The 14,594-nt window shown below is 43.1% G+C and overlaps 1 long non-coding RNA gene across 1 annotated transcript; it reads right to left on the reverse strand.

Moving 5' to 3' along the window:
- Positions 1 to 317: 317 nt before the first annotated feature.
- Positions 318 to 14,095, reverse strand: LOC101676498. The gene is made up of 5 exons (XR_201037.2): positions 14,031 to 14,095; positions 12,755 to 13,006; positions 6,950 to 7,019; positions 2,793 to 2,831; positions 318 to 583 (listed from the first exon to the last, which is right to left on the reverse strand). It is a non-coding gene; the product is annotated as an uncharacterized LOC101676498 (long non-coding RNA).
- Positions 14,096 to 14,594: the final 499 nt, after the last annotated feature.

Here is a 14,594-nt window from a genome sequence, read left to right on the forward strand (position 1 = left end):
AAGACCTTCCTTCCCAAACTGGCAAAGCACACATGCCCCCTCCAGTGCCTTCACCTTTTCACTTTATTTTTCATCCATAGTAGTTATCACTGTCTAATATACCATGTGATTTACTAATTTAGATTAGTTATTGTATGTCATGTCATCTCTATGCTGGTTACTCTCTCACACCACTGTAAGGTGCCATGTAAATGATGCCACAATACAGGAATCTTTGTTTCATTCCCTGCTGATGTGCCCAGAACAGTGTCTTCCACATGGTCAGTCCTCAGTTAATATTTGTGGTTCTACTGCAGCTTGTTTCCTCTCAGACTTCACCCTCTCTCTCACAATGTCTATGAGGTATATTATTTTTTATTATTATTCCTGTTTTATAGATGTGTAAACCAAAGCATAGCAGGGTTAGGAACCTGCTATGAAATGGCAGACCTGGGATTCAAGTTCAGTCAATCAGACACTGACACCTACTCTCTTAATCATTACATATGTGTTGGTTGCTTTGGGGACTACACAGGGAAAACACTGTAAGCCAGCTTTGGAGGTCAAGGAAGGCTTCCCAAGGAGGTGATTTCTATGCAGCATTCTGAAAGACAAACAGGAAAAGAGTTTGAGAGAAAGATACGGAGGAAGGACTTTCTTAGCAGGATTTGCAAGATCACCTAGAGTTGCAGGCATTATGTAAGGAGCAACGAATACCAGGAGAAATAAAATGTGCCCCTTGATTTATATTCAGAAAAGTAGGACAAATTGTTGAAATAAAGTGTGTTAAGGTCTAATGTAGGTACACATGAGATGCTGTGGGGAGATGAAGGAAGCAGGAGTTGAGACAAAGGTAATAGTTCAGTGAGGGTTTCCCTGAGAAGGAGGCATCTGAGCTAAATCTAAAGGATGAGTAAGAGTTTGCTAGACAAACAAGGAGTGGGAAGTACTTTCCTAGCAGAGGGAATGGTACATGCAGTGAAAACATGAAAGAGCATTTGCGGTTAGGGAAATATCAGTAGGCCAGGAAGATCATTATATTGTTCTTTCTTTAATATTTCCAGAAAATGAGTCTGTAGTCTTGCATAGCATTAAGAGTAGAAGGTCCTGTTTGATGTTAAAACTTTGTTCATCTTCCTGCAACACAGACACCCAACACAGACACCCAACAGAGACACACGTACCCTTGTTCTCTAGCCATGGTTATATATGCTTGATGTCCTTGTCATTTATATAATGTTCCTTCATACACGTGGAGATTGCTAATCTGTCTCTCTTATCCTCCCAGACTGGAAGCATTCCATTCCCTTCTCTGCCAGTTCACTCAGTAAGCAAGCAGTGCATTCTGAGAGTCAGTCTGCACAGTATGTACATCTAGTCATTGCAGGGTATATAAAGGAAATGTAAGGTGCTTCCCTGACATCCAGAATAGCTTACTATTAGTCCATAAGGTATGCTTTTCAAACTTTAAATCACAGTGCTACCACCCACCCAGTACTCTCCAATACCCTCCCATAACACAAGAGGTTAAGGACCTGTGCTTTGAAGTCATGTGGACAAGTTTTGTTACTTTGTGCAAGGTACTAATCTTTTTGAGCCTTTGGGTCCTCATCTATGAAATGTGATAGGATATTTTTTGAGAATTAAAGGATTAATGTATATGTAGAAATTAAGACAACTTTGGAAAGAAATCACAGAAAACAAGACTTGTGTGGTTTAAAGAGAAATGGGGGAATTTGTTGACTTAAATGTAAATTTGGAAGGTATGCCAATTATAGCAGTAGTTTGTTCCAGGAGCTCAAATACTGTCACCAAAACTTGATCTTTCTCCAATTCTAGCTCTACTCTCCTTTTTTTGGCTTTGTTCAAGAATCCACATGGTGTCAAGATGGCAGTCAAGAAACATAGACCCCATTTTCCTATGTTCCAGTCCAACATTAAAATAAAATCCTAAGACTGACACTCATTGATCTTAGGACCTTCAAATGCCCATCCAGGGATGGCCAGGGAATGGAATATGCTGAATGACTTAAGCCTTGGTCATAGGTTTCCTTGACAGCTAAAGAGGGTCTACTCCACCAAAACATAAAATAGTATTTCCACTATAATATGGAAAACAATGGCTAAAATATTGAAAAATCCTCAATGAATAATCACCACCACCATCATCCTCACCACCACTACCATCATAATAAGGATTAATTTTTCAGTTGTAAATATCTCAAACAAACATAACTCAACATTATTCTTAAATAACAGCCTTCCCATTGCTGAACTGAGAGAAATACCTGTAGCAGACATTTGCTATTCATGGCTGCCAAAAACCTCTTAAACACCCTTTCTACATTTCGATAGTTCCCCAAACCATGGATACTGCCTATCTCAAATAGAATCCTCCCAAAGTTGATTTTTCCCACATAACCTGTCCCCTTGCAAAGCACTACCATTATTCAGTTTCTTCCAATCCTATCTACCTATGACAGGATTTGACTTGGAAGTGAGTTATGGAAACAAGAGGAGCATGGAACACCCATTTTGCTGTTGTAGACAGAGGAAGACATCCAGCTGGTTCTAGAATCAGTGCAAGGCATCTGGGTCAGGCCAGTTCTCGAGGGTGGCTTTAGGGTTCTAAGAGCATCAGTCCAGAAATTATCCCTCTAGCTTTTCCAAAGATTCTGTGAATATTTAAAATCCCCCTACCAAATCCTTCCTTATACAAAGCAGGTAGAGTGATAATGTTTCTGCAGCTAAGAACACAAACCAATACTTTGTCCAAGAACTTCGATGGGTTTGCATTATAGTGCAAGGCTTACCTTCTCATCTCACCATTCTCCATGATGCCAGCAGGATGCCTTGTAAAAAAAAGGAAATGCTTAGAAAAATGCCATTTCCATGACTGAATAAATAAATTCATGATTGGCCTGAAAGATCATTTGGGAGAATATTAGAATTTTTAAAATGTGAAAAGATTAGGAAATTATTGAGCTCATTTCACACATTGGACAAATGAGACTGAAGACCCAGAAGGTTAATTTGACTTGGAACATTACCCTGATATTTCTACCAAATAGTTGATAGTTTCCACCAAAATGATCACAAAATTATGGGTATAACATCATTATATCAACTTTATAAAGATAATATTAATTGTTTTTAAGGTTCTAGAATTTCACTTTGTTCACTGTTATTTGAAACATTTGAAATTTTTGGACATCTAGTTTTCTTTTAAGAGAAGCTTTGATCTTCACAATTTTCTTTTAATGAGCTTCAGTTAGTAACAACATTAAACAAAACCTACTCCAAATTTATTTTCTACCAGTTACACCCACTACTGCCTTACACCAAGGTTCAGCATTAAGAGCATAGAGTCTGGAGCCAGACAGCATGAATCTGAATTATGGTTCTAACCCTTTCTAGCTATGTTACTAGACACAATTCATGTATTCTCTTCATGCCTCAGTTCTCCATTTGATAATTGGGTCTAATGATCATACTTACCTTATTAAGTTGCTGTGAAATGAAAAGAGTCATATGTAAAATATTTAGAGCAGTGCTTGTTGATACACTGGAAGTGTATAATGTTTAATTTTTTTTAAAAATTAGCTTGCAGTTAACTAAACTCTCAAATCTCTTTCATGTATGTGGCTGCTGACTCAGTCTCTCCCAATCTAAAATTGTGTGACTGATTTCTTTTTTATAGCCTGAATACAGGACTTTACCCTGAGCCTTGTTGGATTTCCTTTTGGTGCCACTGGCTCAGTGGCACTGTCATTGCCCCTTATTTCATAGGCTCACTCACCCAGCCAAGGGACCAGGTGCTAATGAGAGAGGTGCAAAAGAGAAGCGGAAGAAGTGCCCCGCAAGCTTTGCATGTGGTCTGCAGTCATCATGCTCTGCTTGCAAATTAAGCCTGCAGCCTAACCAAATTTAAGTGGCTCTAAGTACTTAAAAATTAGGCAGATACTTAAAATTATAATAGACACAGAAACCTAATAGCTGATCAATCTCCAGGCAATACCGCAACCAAACTGATTTTTAGCTGCCATTGAAATAACCTCAGGAGGTTTGTACTCAAAGTATCCCAGTGAAATCAGACAAGGAGCATGACCGTGGGGACAGTTGTGATGATCACAAATCTGCCATGTCCACAGGTGGAATTAAGTGTCCCATTAATGATTAGAGACACAATTCTGGGAAGCAAGCCATCCAAATGCATCACTTGAATCCTGTTTGCCCGTTCCGACGTAGAAGTAGATAAGAAAAGGAATCAACTGGGGAAACCTAAGATGCGGAACTATAAAAATAAACTTGTTTCATCCCTGACATCTGTGTTTATAAATGCATTATGTTAAACAGCAGAGATTTTCCCCATGGCTAGCCAATACCAAGATGGCGTCTTGCGTGTTTTGTTTTTTTCTATAGCCCTAATCATAAGGGCTCTCCTTACTGTCTCTTGGCTTCCAGCTTTTGTTGTATTCACTCCATAAAGAGTTGGCAGAGACAGAGCTGGGCCATTTCAGAAACATGGCTTATAACCAACCTGCTCCACTATTTTGCGACAAAAACTGAGTCTGTGCTAATCGTTCTTTAATGAAGAGGTAGCCGGTCCACACCCCGCTCCTCACCCAGGTGGAGATTTTCCGTATCAATAACCCCAGAGCATGCTCAAATCAAGGATCTGATGCATGCTGACACATGCAGGAGCCAGATGTTTAGAGAGTAAGAAGGGGAGGTAAGTTCACACAATTGTTCTGCCTTCTTGTTTTCCGCTGAGGTTCTTTCCTGTGGGCTGTAGGACACATTAACAGGCTCTGGGCATGCATGTGGACAGCTCCAGCCCAGCCCTGCACTGAGAGCCTGCTAGCAGGCTGCCTTCCTTTTCCGGTGCAGCTGGTGTTTGCAGAAGGACATGATTTGAAAGTTGATTTATTTACCTTGTGGTTTTTTTTTTTTTTTAATGAATGGACATAGATGTCTGTTTATTGAAACAATTGATAAACTCTAGTGATATGATTAGAATTTAACGGAAAAACATCCTTGTCTTTCAGGTGGAAATCTAAGGTCTTTGACTTTTGGCACGTTCATAGTGTAACTCAGAGCAAGATCAGAGGACATTTTGGGGGGATGTCTTGTTTTTAAGAAAACAGCTGATCACTTTCACTTGTGGAAGCCAATGGGCTCCAGCTTATGCCCCTTCGTTTTGCCTCTGCTGTCTCTAGAGACTTTGAAGATGTTTATCTGGCACCACCTCAACTATACAGGGAAGAGAACATGGCATAAAGGCCCTTCTCCTCTTGGGCCAGCTCCTCCTTCCAAGTCTTTTTAAAAAGTCATGGGATCTGAAACCTAGGAGATATAGCCTGACTGTTGTGAAAAATGGGGGTAGAACGAAGAAGGTATGCTTTCTTCTTTAAAAAAATCTTTCCATTATTTTGAGTAGTCATGCACACTGATTTAGAAAGCTTTAAAGGAATACCCAGGGAAAAATAATTCTCTTTGCATCCCTGTCCCCCACCAACCACTAAGTTCCCTTATCAGAGGCAGAACCATTGTCAGCTTCTAGGGTATTCTTCTGAAGAAATCCTATGGAGACTATAGACATTCATACATGCACATGCTTCTCAAACACACAACTAATAATGTATAATACACATTGTTCTACACCTTGCTTTTTTCACTGAACAATACATCAAAGGGCTTTGTTTTTTGTTTTTTGTTTTTTTCTGCCTAAATTGCTATCAGGAGACAGAAGTCATCCTTCAGTTCAGTGATCTGCATCTGGTTCTGGCTTATCATACTGACAACAAACAAGATGCCAAGTTAAACTCTACCTCAGCCTCTGGTCATCTCGGCCTCGAGAAATAGGAATCACATTTAGAACCTTTAAAACTATTGAAGATTTAAAAAACAGGAAGTTTGGGGTGGGTAAAGGGGAAAGGAAGGATGGATTCTGCTTAAAATAATGTTGTGTGGAATTGACAGTTGAGCAGAGAGACAGTTTGAATGCAATCTTGCAAAATTAAATCCATTGGCCCTAGTGCCTAAATAGAACACAAACTTATTGACTATAATTATGTCATTTTTGCTGGTTAAGGATCTCTAGAGGGAACACAGCATTAATATTCTGAACACAGTATGAGGAACTTGGAATCAAATGGAGCTGGATATTAGTACTGGCTAATATGTTAATAATTGTTATTAACTTAAATAAGTTATTCAACCTCTAAGAGCCTTGGTTTTCTTTTACATAAAATAGAAACACACACTTTAAAGAATGATCACAAGAATTTTAAAAAAGAGGAAGAAAAAAGAAAACCATCAGGCACTGTAAGTGTTCCTGTCATTGATAACGCCATGTAACAAGCAACCCCCAATTCTTCATGACTTGAAACAGTGTACATCTACTTCATGTTCATGAGTCTGTTCACTGTGCTTTGGCAGTACTCAGCTGTGTTTGAACTTGGCTAGACTCTGAGCTCCGGGTCAGGTTCAGTTGTGCTCCACATGTCATGGTTTCAGGTCAAAGAACAAAAATTACCTGGGGGCAGGTTCCTCTTGTGGTGGAGGATGGAACCTCAAGAGGGCTGGCAGAACCTCACCATGTCTCTTATATCTTCAGCTATAAGTAACTGGCACAGTGTTATTTCTGCCCAGTTCTGTTGCCCAAAATATGTTATGGCTAAGTCCAAAGTCAGTGGAGCAGGAAGAATATTCCACCCACAATGAACTACAGTAGAGGCAGGCAGGGAAGGAAGAATTGTGGAACAAAATATATAGGCACCCAGTATAGTACCAGGAACCGAGAAAGTTCACATAAATGGGAGTTACTATACTTTTAATTATTCAGGTTACATAATATATATAGTTATTATTATATACTTTTTACATGCAAAAGGCACAAGAGAGGGCATTAAATTTACAATAATTCTAAAACACACTTCACAGAACAATATTTTAAAAAAATACCTACTTTAAAAAGTTAGTCCATTTGTTATCTTGTCATCAATACGTCTGACCAGCACTGGCATACACCTGTGTCCCTGTGAGGATTTCAAAGAGATAGGCTCTGTAAGCAAGAGCGGCCCCAACAGCCAACAGCCAAGTACATAACAAGGGACCCCTTTGGATGGGACAGACACAGCTCTGTACAAAAGCATACAGCTTGGCCCCTTGGTAAGCTGCCCTCTCAGCCAGGCACATTGTACAGAGTGTGACCTGCACACCATAGGCAGCAGTGTTGCTCCAGAAACTGAAAGATGACTGCAGAGTTCTCGTCATGTTTTGGGTTCTGGTTCATTACCACCATTGCCATAAGCAATGTCCTTGGAGCTTTGATTTACAGCTTCCTTTCTGCTTTTCAGTCATGACCTAGAAGTGTGGAGCTTTGGGGGCACAGTGGCACCTATTTCCCAGAACCCCTACAGCTTGTGTCTGAACCCAGACCCAGGTGATGTGGCAGCTCGCAGGCAGCTCTCAGGCCTGGAAGCCGGATCACAGAGAAATGTACAGACTTACACCACTTAATTTCTTTCATCCTGACTGACAGGATAAGGACAGAAGGGAAGAGAAGAGAAATCTAAAGAAGCTTTCTAGGCTCTGACATTCTAAGCTTGTGGATAGATAAGCAGCTCATCAGGAGTGGGGGTGCCAGGCAGCAAACACGGAAGGGGGGAGAAGAGGAGCAAGAGGGAGGGAGCAGGGCGTCCGGGAAGCAGGGAGGAGGAAAGATGAAGAGACGGAGGGGGAGGGGAGAAGGGATAGGAACAGAGGGAGGGGAGAGAGGAGCTCTGTCTGCTGTGTCCCCAGGGCCCAGCACGGGGCCTGGCACAGAGGAGGGGCTCATGATTATGAGTATGTAGGAGAGAGAGAAGAGAAGAGAGCCTGCAATGTTGACCTTCAGGATTTTACTTAACGCCCTGCCCAGGGATGGAGCAGACATCTGAAGTTCCCACCAATCGATCGATCGCTAAAAATCTCGTGGAGAAGCAGCGCATCTTCTGGCCGGCGTAACTCACCAGCCCTTGCCCTGCTTCCTTATCATCTTTCTAGACCTTGTTCTTTCTCCTTCTTCCCCTCCTGCAGGCAGAGCAAAGAAAAGCATCTCCTGTTCACGGACCCCCAGTCTCTCTCTCTCTCTCTCTTTGGTTTTCCTGTTTTCTCGCTTGTTAAGAGTCTGTTAGACACTTCCTCTGACGTTTACCTGCAGTCCGGACCCGAGAGTCTTTGAAAGAGTCTCTCTCCGGGACTTTCACTGCAGTGGCACTGCAAGGGCCCCCTTACCGAGGCACGTGGAGCAGCAGCCAGGCAGACTCTGCATTCTGTTGAGCTGGAGGTGTCTAAAGAAGGCAGAAAACCCGAAGAATGCTCCTGGGTGAGCTCTCCTTGGATACTGGCCAGAATCAAAGCTTGACTTCCTCTCATCCTTTAAAATGTGGTTGGGGTGGGGGGGGCGTCTGGGTAGCTCAGTGGGTTAAAGCCTCTGCCTTTGGCTCAGGTCATGATCCCAGGGTCCTGGAATCGAGCCCTGCATCAGGCTCTCTGCTCAACAGGGAGCCTGCTTCCTCCTCTCTCTCTCCTGCTTCTCTGCCTACTTGTGATCTCTGTCTGTCACATAAATAAAATCTTTAAAAATAAATAAATAAAATGTGGTTGGGCTCAATCAGTTCTCACGCACTCAGGAATCTGAGTCCCACCATTCGGTAACCCGGCCTCCTCCCTGGACCTTTCCAGACCCATTCAGAACCCAGCTGCCGGTGCAGGGATTCAGCATTCTGGGGATGGCGTGTTTATTTCGAAACAATCGTGAGGCTTGATTTGATGTAGTGAAAGAAATTAGTGCTTGCTGAATACGGCCCAATTATTACTGCATTAATTCATACAGATTAGCAGCTGACATTGGCTGGAAGGCATGCATAGGGATATGTCAGTAAGTTTGGCTAAAAGAGCTACCTCTCCATGGCTGCTGAACCTCCCCTCCGTCACCCCAAAGCCCAGATGATGACTCCAGATTTGGGATGACTTTCACGTCAGGGGTGCATGGTGTTATTTTAGGGTTAGCTGGCAAGGGACAAATTGAAGCATGGTTGGCAATCGCCCCAAAAGTCAGTCACCAAAGCGACACCCTTTTGAGATTTCCTTTCCCCCAAGTCCACATGTTAACTATTAAATAACTCATCAAAGACGGAAGACATTTTGGCATACTACCATGGAAATACAGCAAGACACCTCATGGATCATCAAATCTGGTCTGTGGAATCCACACCTGGTGTGAGCAGTTAATACATTCTCAGTTGCAGTTAACAATGGCTTGAGCAAAGAATGGATTATTTGCTCACTGTTACTGGTGGGATTGTGTGCCTCCTCTCATATAAGATGTTGATGCCCTAATCCCTAATACCTCAGGATGTGGCTGTATTTGAAGATAGGGTCTTTAAAGGGATGATTAAATTAAAGTAGATCCCTTAGGATGGGCTTTTGTGTTAGCCAGGGTTCTCCAGGGAAACAGAACCAATAGGATATATGGATAGATAACGGATTCCTTTTTATAAGGAATCAGCTCCCTTGATTATGCAGGCTGGCCAGTCCCAAGATCTGCAAGGTGAGTCAGCAAGGTGGAACCCCAGGACAGCTGATGGTGTAGTCACAGTTTTATCTGAATGCCTGAGCCCCAAGAAAGATGAAAGGTGTGTTTCCAGTTGGGGGGTAGTGGGCTTGAGGCTTAGGAAGAGCTGATGTTTGGGTTGGAGTCTGAAGGCAAGAGAAAATATCATATCCTAGTTCAAAGGTAGTCAGGCAGGAAGAGTTCTCTCTGACTAGGATGGTCACTCTTTCTGGATTCCACATTCATTCTTTGCTGGTCCATTACCAGTTCCCAGACAGACTCTACTTCATGCTGTACTTACTACCTTAACGTCCTTCCCACTATCCATTCATTGATTCATTCATTTATTCACTCACATACGGAAGACTATGCTACATGTTTGGCATGCATTATCTCATTTAAACACTGAAGTAGAATGATGGGGGGAAAAACCCCAAGAAATCCCTACTTCTGTGTAATTTACAGATTGGAGTAAAGAAACATATTCATGTTATTATGATGAAGTGTGGTCAGGATCTGAAAAGGAAGCTCCTGGGAAGATAGAAGCTACCAGCTGAAAGATCTGACCTATTTACCCAAGCCTTTTCCATTCTGCAAGGTAAGAGGCAAATGTTAGTCCTTCATGACTCGGCACTCACCCCACGCTCTCAGAATTAACTGCACCTTGTGATTTTATGTATTTAGTAATGTTAAAGAGCATTTAACCCTAGTACTATGCTTTGAGTTAAGTACTTTAGATGCAGTATATATCACTGAACCTTTACAGCAATCCCATTAAGCAAATTATTTCCCATTTACAGACAAAGAAATTGAAACTCAGAGACTCGTGTGAGCAGACCTTTGCACCAATAGTTCCCTTTTCTAGAACCCTCTTCCTCCAAATGGTCACCTGACCACCTCCTTCCCTAGGTCTCCATTCAAAACCTACCCTCTCCAAGAAGGCTCCCTAACTACTTGTTCTTAAAGAGCTACTGCTCTAAGTCACTGTTAGCATTACTCTGTCTTTCATAGCCTCTACCAATCTCTAGTAGTATTTTTTTAAATTTATATGTATACATGCTTATTGTCTGTTTTCCTCCATTAGAATATGTAAATTCTACAAAAGCAAGAAAAGTCATCTCCTCTATGTTGGTCCACTCTGTGTCCTTGGCATTTAGCGGGACACTGGTTTATAGTCAGCCTCCAATTAATGTTTGCTGGATGAATGAATAAATATAACCAAAGCCATATAGCTAGTAAGTGGTGGAGTTGAGATTTAAACCTAGATACGTCTTTCTCCAAACTCCGGGATTGACTTCCTTTTATAGATTCCGCTCTCTCTGCTTCATGGTTCTGAAAGCAATGCGGCCACATCTAGACAACTTTGCATCTCTGGTAGCTTTCTACTGGGACACTGCATTGCTCCCCAGACACTCTGCCCGTGTTTGCTGAGATGACTGAGTTTCCACGACAACGCCAGAGGAAGAAGATGGGTTCTGAAGCCCCACAAGATTTTCTTTCTTCTCCATTGAGGTTGCCATCACAGACTGAGAAAGTTTCCTCCTCAGCCTGACTCCAGCCCAATGTGTCATTTGCAGCCTTGGGAGGAGGCATGTCCCAGGGCCCAGCTGGCTGGCTCCCCATGAGGTATAGCTTTCAGCTGCATGACCCACATTCATGGGCAGAGGTTTCAGTCTCAGCTCCATTATCGGAGTATGAGCAAGTCCCCAAGTTTCTTAGAAGACTGGTTCTGCTCACAGAGAAACTTGCTTGGGCCCTGGAACCATGGCCAGTGTTCTCCTCCACCATTGAGAGTGCTGGGCATTTCAGTGGGCAGCCATCCTCTTACATAGGGAATGGATATAGTCTGGCAAATAGGCTTCCTGACCTGAGGCCAACTCAGCTTTCCCCATTTTTCCTTAGCTTAGAAATTGATGGGCTCTCTCGAAGTTCTCCATTGAAACCCCTTTATTGATGCCTCTGGAGAGAAAGGGAGTACTGAAGACCTTTTCTGGGGCTTGCATAAAACTCACTCTCTTGTCATCAGAAAACCCAGAGGAGTAAAAGAAGTCAAAGTTAGCTTGTGTCTGTGCACAGAGCTGAGCTGGGTGCTCCTGGAACCACAGGGAAGTTATGCTCTAGATCTCCTCCATGGGGGCCAGACCCAGCCGAGAGAACTATCTCTTCTTCCTGGTGCTTGCAGTTCTGTGCAGGGATTTGGAAAAGGCAGTCCACTATCCTGGATTGACAGAGAAGACAACTGTCTGTGGGGTATACTTTGACTGCAACTAGAAGTGAATTCCTCCTTCAAAATAGCTTCTTATTTGCCTGAACCTCCACTATTAGCATCATTCCCTTAAGTCTCAGAGTTGCCAAAAAAATGCTAACTCCCCTAGAACAGCTAATAGTCTGCTAGACAGGGGTTGCCAAACTTTCTGGCATGGGACAGATAGTACATACTTGAGACCATGTGGACTGTGCAGTTTCTGTTGCAACTATTTACCTCTGCAGATACAGCCCCAAAGCAGCCCCAAACAGTGTGTTAGCAAATGGGCATGGCTGCATCCCAGGAAACTTTATTTACAAAACCTGCCACAGGCTGGATTTGGCCCATGGGCTGTAATTTGCCAACCCAGCACGAGACCATAAGTCACTGACATTTCCTTACCCTCTCTCTGTCCCCAGTGCCTCTCACATGAGGCACACAGTGAAGAGATTCAAAATGCTGTTTGTTGAAGTACTTATCTGCTGACACCAGTTCAAGAGAAGCTGTTTGATAGCCAACTTTGCCAGAAGGAGTCTCAGTATGGGGGAGGGAGGGTTATAGTCAGAGGCTAAGGATGGGAATCAAATTTGCCAACTTAACAATTTTAACCAAACACATGCCGTTAGTCATACATCACAAAAATCCCACAACTGGGCTGAGTCTGTCCTATGCTCCATCCAGGAACCAAGAGAAAGTGAAGGCTGGGAGCAGTGGGAACCAGTGACAAACAAGGGTCCCTGAGCACAGTTACGCTCTCCAGTTTTGGCTCTGTTGAAATGAGTCTGCACTCAGGAATGATGTTTGCTCTTGTGATTCCAGAGAGTGAGCCAGATTCCTACTGTTCTGGCTCAGATAAACCACTAAAGCCCTTTGGTGAGGGATTAGCTGTTCTAGAAACAGCCAGCTCTGCAATCCAGTGTGCCACTTACCTTCTTTTCTTCCTCGCTGTAGTCACATCACTGTGGCAAATCATGGAATCCAAGACACGCCCGTTGATCTCTTTCAAGATGGTGGAGGTCATAACGGTGAATCTCAACACTGGTTTTAGGAAATGATAATTACTGTAGCCTTCACCCCAGCTCTTTTCTGGATTAGCATCTTGGTTTAGTAGAGGGTAGAGTGTGAAGGCCTAGAGTGTGTGTACTCAGTGCAACTCCAGACATTTGAAGACCTTGCATCAGCTGCAACAACAAACAACCTCAAAATTTCAGTTTCTTATCACAACCCACATTTATTTCTTGCTGATGTTACATTTCCAGCAAGGGTTTCAGGCAGGCTTGTGCATTATAGTCATTCAGGGATGCAGAGAAGGCTGGCATGACCATGACATGTGCTTTCTTAGTCATCTCATCAGGTGAAAGGGCACAGTGCATCATGCCCTGGCTCCTAGACTCTCTGCCTGGAAATCTGCATCCATTTCATTGACAAAACCAGTCCTACACCACATGGAACTTCAAAGAGAGTGGGTAAGTGGAATCCTACCATGCTCCTGAAAGGATGACATAATTGTGAGCAGGCCTAACAACTATTCTAGGACCAAAATAAAGGGTTAGAGGAATCTGCCCCCTGAGGAGTCAAATATCCCATGGGAAATACACACAACCAGAAGTTGAGTGCTGATATGGAGGGGGAAATTCTGAAGGCCTGGGGAGCTGATGTTAGTCTGGTATTTTAGACGTGTAGCAGATGAGAACAGCACTCACCAGGGAAAGGTAATTGTTGAGGGTCAGGGTGAAGGGGGCTCTGAGCTGGAACAGGTGTGGAGGACTACTGAGTGCTCCACAATGGGAGAAATGGTCAGACTGCCTTCTTCCAGGAAGATACACCGTTTTAATAAGTCTGAGATAAATACAGTGTAGTTATCACTAGATTCTATATAAAATCAAGGATTAAGCACAACGGTGCTTCTAAGAGGGGATAAGACCATTGACATGGGAAGGTGGGCAGTACCCTCATGAGGCAGACAAAGGAGAGATGAGGAAGAAGCTGGTGTGCCTGTTCCATCTTGATGTGGAGGATGTTACTTCCGCTACTGCGCCAGTTGGGCAGTACGCAGTTGGAAGGAGTGTCCATCATATAGTGATTTATGTGAAGGGAGCATGTGGGAGCTGCTCCCTTGAAGAATTCTGGGTGGTAGCCCTGTCTCCAGGCCCTGTGCAAGGTAAGATCTCTGACTTTTGCTCTTCATTTCACCAGGCTCCTGACCTCATTAGCGTGGTTTCCTATTTCTGGCATGGCCTTTACCCTTTGAATCTGACAACAGATCCAGGATTTCTGGTTTCAACATTTGGTGCTTACCAGTGTATAGCTTACATAGTCCCCAGGAGTGAGGTCACAAAGGGTGGATTCTCAGCCATGCAAGGTACAAAACCCTAGAGAGGACAGGGAAAGGAAGACTACACACCCCACAGAAGACTCCAGACCAGCAAGAGGGATTAGGAGGAGGCTGGGATTCCCATGAGCAGAGGAACCAGGGGAATGTCCTTCTGTCCCAGCTACTGTGATCCTATCCTATGGGGCCACTAAAACTGGCCTGACCTATAAGAACACTTATAACAGCAGTACACCCATTACCTAACCTCAATTCTTGGTGTAAAGTAGGTCCTCGCTGCATTTTTGTTAAAAAAAAAAAAAATTCATGATTATGTGTATTTAAAAAATAGTTCAACTTTCTTCTTTCCATAGTAGAGAAGGGTGATGAGAATTTGACCACAAAACAAGCTACTGAAATGGGAAAAAGTCAAATCAACCAAAGCTGAGGGAGAGGAG

Source organism: Mustela putorius, unplaced genomic scaffold, assembly GCF_011764305.1.
Source record: "Mustela putorius furo isolate JIRA1106 unplaced genomic scaffold, ASM1176430v1.1 tig00000430_pilon_pilon_pilon, whole genome shotgun sequence".
NCBI classification, from domain to species: domain Eukaryota; kingdom Metazoa; phylum Chordata; class Mammalia; order Carnivora; family Mustelidae; genus Mustela; species Mustela putorius.